A 7,559-nucleotide genomic window follows, 5' to 3' on the forward strand; every position below is an offset into this window, starting at 1 on the left:
ATGTCTTTCGGTCCTTTTTTGTTGTGCCGGGATGTTTCTGCTGCGCATCCATGGCTTTTACTTTGTGAAGTTGGCCAGTGTGTTTAAAATCTTTGTTTTCGCGGATAAACTTCCAGTTGAGTCAGCGTTCATGTGTGTTGCTACCTTAATTTATCTTTCTCGTCTCTGTTTGGGTGGTTGTCAAATATAAATGTACACCGACTTGCCGAAGTGTCCATAGAATTGATGCATGAAGTTATCTGCGCTGTTTATTTCAGGAAGAACGCTATAGGGTATGATCTTCTCTTTGTTTTTAACACTGATGTACATTTTTCTAGTTCAACTTCAAGGAGTCCCCTGAGGAAGCCAATAAGAGTGATGGTAACTTCATTTGTGTGTAAGATTTATGAATTTCATCCATTCAAGGCATGACGTGCCACATGCCTGTTTGTAGTGATGCAAGCATTCGTAGTTTTTAAACATACTAAGCTCTACTTTTCGGTTCTCGTGACGCTGCTTTGTATTGTGCTGCATTCTCCAGGCGCAGGAACCTTTTTTTATGCCGTAAGTGCATGTGTTCTTGCTGTATATATTGGAGAAAAAATGGTCGTGAGCTTAAATATGCATGTATATGACTTTCCTTGTAATTTTTTTTCAGCACGGGTGCTGTATCTCCCTCCATCTTTGTTACTGCTTTGTCCCAATTATTATGCAACTTTTGTGTATCTTATGCAATAAAAATCTGGTAGTATATTAATAACATTTTACCTGCGCAATTGAGGTAATTGGTGTTTCGTATACGCATTTATTTGCGTTTTTCACTGTCTTACCAATCTGGCTGTCCAGTCATTGGGACCTTTTCTCATCCTTTATGACTATTTCTGGGTGTTGTAATCGCACCGCTGGTACGAGTTGTTGGGAACTCGGCGCTGACGCCCGTTGTTGCACCTGGGTCGCAAGCCCCAAGGGTAGCGTTGGCCTGGCGGCCTGGGGTACAACTGGAAGCATCCGAAGGTCCCGGCAAAGCATGAGTCGACTGGTAACAACAAAACAACTTGTTTATTCTAACATCGCAAAGAGTTGGCGGTCAGGTTGACCGAAGTAGAGAGACGGGAGAGCACGTTACTCAACAGAAGAAATCGGAGCCCTCCTTTGGCGTCCGGGGGCAGCTGCTTTTATACTCTCGCAGATGAGGGCAAGAAGGAACCCCTCTATAGACGAGCACGTGACGGTGCCGCTCGGGCACAATGGGATGAGGTGGCGCAGCGTCGTGTCGGCGCCACTCGGACCCCCCTTGCTTCACAGTTGTTGGGAGCTCCTCTCCCCGGCTGCCGCGCTTCGACAAGCGTGGGCACAATGGGAAGAGAAGGAGGAGCAGCCGTCGTGTCGGCGCCGCTCGGACCCCCTTGCTTCACAGTTGTTGGGAGCTCCTCTCCCCGGCTGCCGCGCTTCGACAAGCGTGGGCACAATGGGAAGAGAAGGAGGAGCAGCCGTCGTGTCGGCGCCGCTCGGACCCCCTTGCTTCACAGTTGTTGGGAGCTCCTCTCCCCGGCTGCCGCGCTTCGACAAGCGTGGGCACCAATATGCACATACACACACACACGCACATGAAGACACGTGGCATCGGAACATGCCTGGACGCGCTTGGCAGGGAGGCGTAGCGGCGGCGCCGAACGGGCCAAAATGTCTGCCGCTTTGAACGAATCCCTGGCGTCTGTTGTATCCTCGCCGGCTTTACCGCGCGTCGTAGGCGAAACGTAACAGACCGCCCCGCCGGGGGAAGGAGATCCCGATGGACAGGGGACTGCATCCGCTGTCCGGAGGGATGTCGCTCGATGACGCTCATAACCGAAGTCGGGCGTCCCTCGACGTTTCTTGAGCGCAGCGCACAGAGAAGGCCTCGTTCTCTCGTTCAGGTTCGCACGGGACACTGCAAAGTGACTTCGGGAGAGTTCACATTTTTGTTCTCGTTCCCGGCAAGCGTTAGAACTACGCTGAAACTCAAACGCTCAGTCAGCAAGCACGGCACAACGCTCACTAAGCCCTGCCAGGCTCTTTCCCCTTTTATACCACTGCCTAGTTCCTTACAGTAGTCTAGCAGCACTCAGAACGCGTCCACAAATTGGAAAATTGCACTAGAAAGCATATCATCACTTTGAAACACTAAACAAAAGCAATATGTTAAAAATCCTGCCTCAGGAAGAAAAACATCAGTAACAAACAATTTTGAGGCTGATTCCTACGTTAGGGGCTTCGACTTAAGCCATCGGCGTTACCGTTGAGACTCCCCTTTTTGTAACGCACCTCAAAGGAATATTGTTGCAAAGCGAGGCTCCAGCGCAGGAGGCGGCCATTTTTGGGAGAGATGGTCTGCAGCCATTGGAGAGGGCAGTGATCCGTCTCAATGATAAACCTCGAGCCGGCTAGATAGCATGACAATTTCTGAACGGCCCACACGAGACACGCACACTCTTTCTCGGTGGCGCTGTACGCCTGCTCACGACTGGTCAGCTTACGACTAGCATACAGGACGGGGTGTTCTACTTCTCCATTTTCCCGTTGGCACAGTACAACGCCCATGCCTCGCTCACTAGCATCGCACTGAACTACGAACCCTTTTGTGTAGTCTGGCGATCGTAGCACAGGCTGGCTTGTTAGGGCGCTCTTTAGGGCGCTAAAAGCTCTTTCCTTTGTCTCGTCCCATACGACTGTTTGGGGCTCTGTTTTAGAGCGCAGCTCTTTGGCGTCCGTTCCTGGGTTTCGCGTCGTCGTCGGCGTTGTCGTCGGCCTCGTAACCAGCTCCGCCCCCCTTTCATCCCCCCAGCGCTAGCAGCGACCGACTGATACCGCTGGATACCGCTGACACCGCTAGAGAGTCAAGATAACGTGACTGCATAGAACACCGTCGCCGCCATGCAGAAAGAGGAGGAAAGGGTCCCCCCCCCTGTTCATGTGTGGCGGATAGGGTGCTCTTCAGTTGCCGACGCGCCGGTTATTTCACGTAGGCCCCGGCACGTCGACGAATACGTGACCACCTTCCCACGGCTAGACCTGGTTCTTAGCGCTGCGGAAGCGAGGGTATCATACTGTTTGTGTCGGCATCGGCGGCGTTGTCCCTGAAACCAACTCCGCAGCTGGGGTTGACTCACTATCGGCGTCAGCGGCATCAGTCAGTCGCTGCTATCTCTTCCCTCCTCCCTTTATCGTGTTGTCCGCTTGCTGCGCGCGCTTCTGCCCCTATCGTTTGCCGCTGGGTGTACACGCCGCCCCCCTCCCCCCTCTTCCTGCGAGTCTCCGGTTGTCAAAGCGCCGGCTCGAACTTAATTCCTTTCTTCGCTCCTCCTCCAATGCAACCCCTGTGCGGTGGCAATCAGAGAGCCAGATCGGTGGCGGCGGATCTGTATATGTGCACCGCCCGAGCCGAAATTGCCGCTGCCGTTCGCCACTGCGAAATTATCTGCCAGTTCTTTCTGAGCCATGAGCGAGACGACCGATGGAAGTCCTCCGTCTGCTGCTGCTGCTGCTGCTGCTAAACGAGCTGCCAGAGCAGAGGCCCAGCGCCGTCGCCGTCAGAATCCAGAGGTGCGTGCCGCCGAAGCAGAAGCTTACCGTCGCCGCCGTCGAGATGATCCAGGAGCACGGGAAATATAAAAAAAAATTCTGTGATAGCGCATACATGTGTTGCTCGATTTCTTTGCCTCAATCTATCGAAAAGGTGAAACAGCTTATTTGCAGCGCTCAAATTTCGCATTAGGAAGTAACGTAATCGTCGGTAATTTTTTTCTTAGAGCATCCGTCAGGGGAGCCGCGATATCAGAGTACCTGGGGATGTACCTCTGATAGTAGCCGGCGACACCTAAGAACGACCGAATATCGGTCTTCGTGCGCGGTTGCGGGAAGTCTCGCACAGCGGCCACCTTTATTTCAGAGGGGCGGCGACGACCCTGACCAATCACGTGACCGAGGTAGACAACCTCGGCCTGTGCTAACTGGCATTTGGGAGCCTTGACTGTCAAGCCCGCTTCGCGCAGGCGGGTTAATACTGTCGGCAAGTGTGCCATATGCTCAGACCAGGATGCGGAGAATATCGCTACGTCGTCTAAATACGGTAAAGCGAATTCTTGCTGTCCCCGCAACACTTTATCCATGAGGCTTGAAAAACAGTATGGCGCGTTCTTCAAACCAAAACTCAACACTTTAGGACGGAATGTTCCCATTGGTGAAATGAACGCCGCATACCTACTAGCCTCTTCTGTAAGTGGAACCTGCCAATAACCCCTGACAAGATCTAGGGTGGAAATAAACTGAGCGCTACTAACTTTCTCAAGGCGCTCCTCGATGTTAGGGATCGGATAAATTTGATCCTTAGTGATGGAATTAAGCCTGCGGTAGTCGACGCAAGGACGAGGTTCCTTGCCCGGTACCTCAACTAAAATCAAAGGGGAGGTATAATCACTCTCACCTGCCTCAATAACACCGAGCTGTAGCATTTTCTTTACCTCAGCCTCCATAATATCGCTCTGGCGGGGTGACACCCGGTACGCCTTGGATCGTACTGGCTCTGGGGAGGTAAGTTCTATGTCATGAGTAAGGACAGAAGTCCTACCAGGCCTCTCAGAGAACAGACCTTGAAACTCTTGTAAGAGCTGGTGTAGTTCGGTTTTCTGCTCAGGCGACAGCGGTGCTTTACTGATAAGGTCACTAATGACTTGACCGGTGTCTTCCCTGTTCGTCACTGAGCCTAGTCCCGGAAGCTCGACCGGGAGCTCTTCAGGAACGTTTACCATCATGCACACCACTGCTTCCCTTTGTCTATAAGGTTTGAGCAGATTAAAGTGGTAAACTTGCTGTGCTTTCCGCTTTCCTGGCAGACTCACCACGTAGTTAGCGTCCGACAGTTTCTGAACAATTCGTGCTGGGCCCTCCCACTGCACGTCTAGTTTGTTGTTTAGCGATGTGCGCAATATCATGACCTCATCGCCCACCTCAAAACGACGGGCCCTGGCTGTCCGATCATAATAAACCTTGGCCCTCTGCTGGGCCTTTGCCATTGCTTCACCTGACAACTCCTGTGCCCTTCTTAAGCGTTCGAGGAGCTTAAGCACGTACTCCACCACGACTGGGTCGTCGCCCCTGCCTTCCCATGATTCTCGAAGCATGCGAAGCGGAGATCGCAGCGAGCGACCGTACACCAGTTCAGCTGGCGAAAACCCCGTAGCCGCATGCGGAGCGGTCCGTAAAGCAAACATCACCCCAGGCAGACACAGCTCCCAGTCAGTTTGATGTTCAAAACACAAGGCTCTCAACACGCGCTTCATGACGGAGTGGAGCTTCTCAACGGAATTCGACTGTGGGTGGTACACTGAGCTGTGTAACAGCTTTACCCCACACCTTTCGAGAAAAGTTGTCGTCAAAGCGCTAGTAAACACTGTGCCCTGATCTGATGGGATTTCTGCAGGAAAACCAACTCGCGCAAATATGGACAGTAGTGCATTGACTATCTCAACTGAGCTGAGTTCTTTAAGCGGCACTGCTTCAGGGAACTTTGTCGCTGGGCAGATCACAGTCAAAATGTGTCTGTACCCCGTGGCTGTTACCGGCAGAGGTCCCACTGTATCAATAACGAGCCGTCTAAAAGGCTCCGTAATGATAGGTACCAATCTCAACGGCGCCCTCGATTTGTCCCCTGGTTTGCCCACCCGCTGACAGGTGTCACATGTCCTCACGAAATGGTCTGCGTCCCGAAAACACCCTGGCCAATAGTACTCTTGCAAGAGACGGTCCTTAGTTTTCTTAACTCCTAGGTGTCCGGACCACGAACCCCCGTGCGACAAGCGCAACAAATCCTCACGATAGCATTGAGGCACGATCAGCTGATCGAACTCCACTCCTCTGCGGTCTAGATACTTCCGGTACAGGACTCCACCTCTTTCCACAAAACGCGCATTTTTCCTGGCGATACCTTCCTTGAGAATGCAGCGTACGTTTTCTAGGCTGCCATCCTTTTTTTGCTCGGCTATCAAAGCCGACCGGCTGACTTTTAGCAACCTATTAAGTCCGTCTGACGTAGGCGCGATGAGCAAATCTGCAGATAGCTCTTCTAACTTTCCCGCATCGGGATTTTCCTCTCCAGTATCTGGTGCCTTTAACGTTACAGACTCAATTTTATTCAGTTCGGGCGTGCTCTGAATATCGGCTTGCTGCGCCTCTGACCCTTTCTCATTGTTCGCCAACGTCGGCCCCGCAACTACCGCCTTTGCAGCGAGCTCCCGAACCTTCGATCTGGTTAAGGCCTGAACGCTAGCCTCACAAAACAAAAGCCCCTTCTCGCGCAGGGGGTGATCGGACCTGTTCGAAAATAGGTACGGGTACTGGGGGGGCAGCATAGATGACACTGCCGCCTCCGTCTCAAGCGCTCCGAAAGGTCCTTCAATAAGCACTTTTGCTACCGGCAGACACACACTATGAGCTTCCACGGCTTGCTTGATCCATGCGCACTCGCCCGTGAACATATGGGGTCCTACGTAAGAGGGGTGAACTACATCCATTGTAGCTGCGGAATCGCGAAGCACTCGGCACTCTTTCCCGTTCACGAGGAGGTCTCGCATGTAAGGCTCGAGAAGATTCATGTTCTCGTCAGTGCTGCATATTGACAAAAACACAACTTTTGTCTTTGTTTCCGGACACTGCGCCGAAAAGTGACCCGGCTTCTGGCACGTATAACAAACGCGCGCTTGCCTCATCTTGAACCGCTTTCTGCGTTCGGCTTCGGCTGCCGCCGTCTCCTTAGGTTCGGTCGCACTGCTTTCACTCGCATCCGCACTACGTGTGTTCCCCTTTGCTCTCATGGGTGTGAACTTTGGCCTCTCAAACTTCGAGCCAAATTCACCCTTTTGACCGTCCTTAGCTCCGCGAGCCCGACGCGTCACAAACTCCTCGGCTAGCTCAGCGGCTTTAGCCACTGTACTAACGTCTGGCCTATCCAAGACCCAGTACCGCACGTTCTCAGGTAACCGACTATAAAACTGTTCTAGCCCAAAACACTGCAGAACTTTATCGTGGTCACCAAACGCTTTCTCTTCTTTGAGCCACTCCTGCATGTTTGACATAAGCTTGTACGCAAACTCCGTATATGACTCACTTCTACCTTTCTCATTTTCCCGAAACTTCCGACGGAACGCCTCCGCTGACAGCCTGTACTTTTTTAGCAGACTTGATTTCACTTTGTCGAAATCCTCTGCCTCCTCTCTATCCAAGCGAGCGACTACGTCGGCCGCCTCGCCGGGTAACAAAGTGAGCAAGCGCTGTGGCCACGTTTCCCGAGAGAACCCCTGCTTCTCGCACGTTCGCTCGAAGTTAACCAGGAACAAACCAATGTCCTCTCCAAGCTTAAACGGCGGCATCAGGTCAGTCATTTTGAACAATACTCGTTCTCCTGCACCGTGTGCCTGACTTCCATTACGAGCGCGTTCCATCTCTACCTCGAGACGCTTCATTTCCAAAGCGTGTTGACGCTCTTCTTTTTCTTTCTGTTCTTTAAGTTCGCGCTCTTCTTTTTCTTTTTGCTCTTTAAGTTCGCG

This window comes from Dermacentor variabilis, chromosome 1 (genome assembly GCF_050947875.1).
Source record: "Dermacentor variabilis isolate Ectoservices chromosome 1, ASM5094787v1, whole genome shotgun sequence".
In the NCBI taxonomy this organism is placed as follows: Eukaryota; Metazoa; Arthropoda; class Arachnida; order Ixodida; family Ixodidae; genus Dermacentor; species Dermacentor variabilis.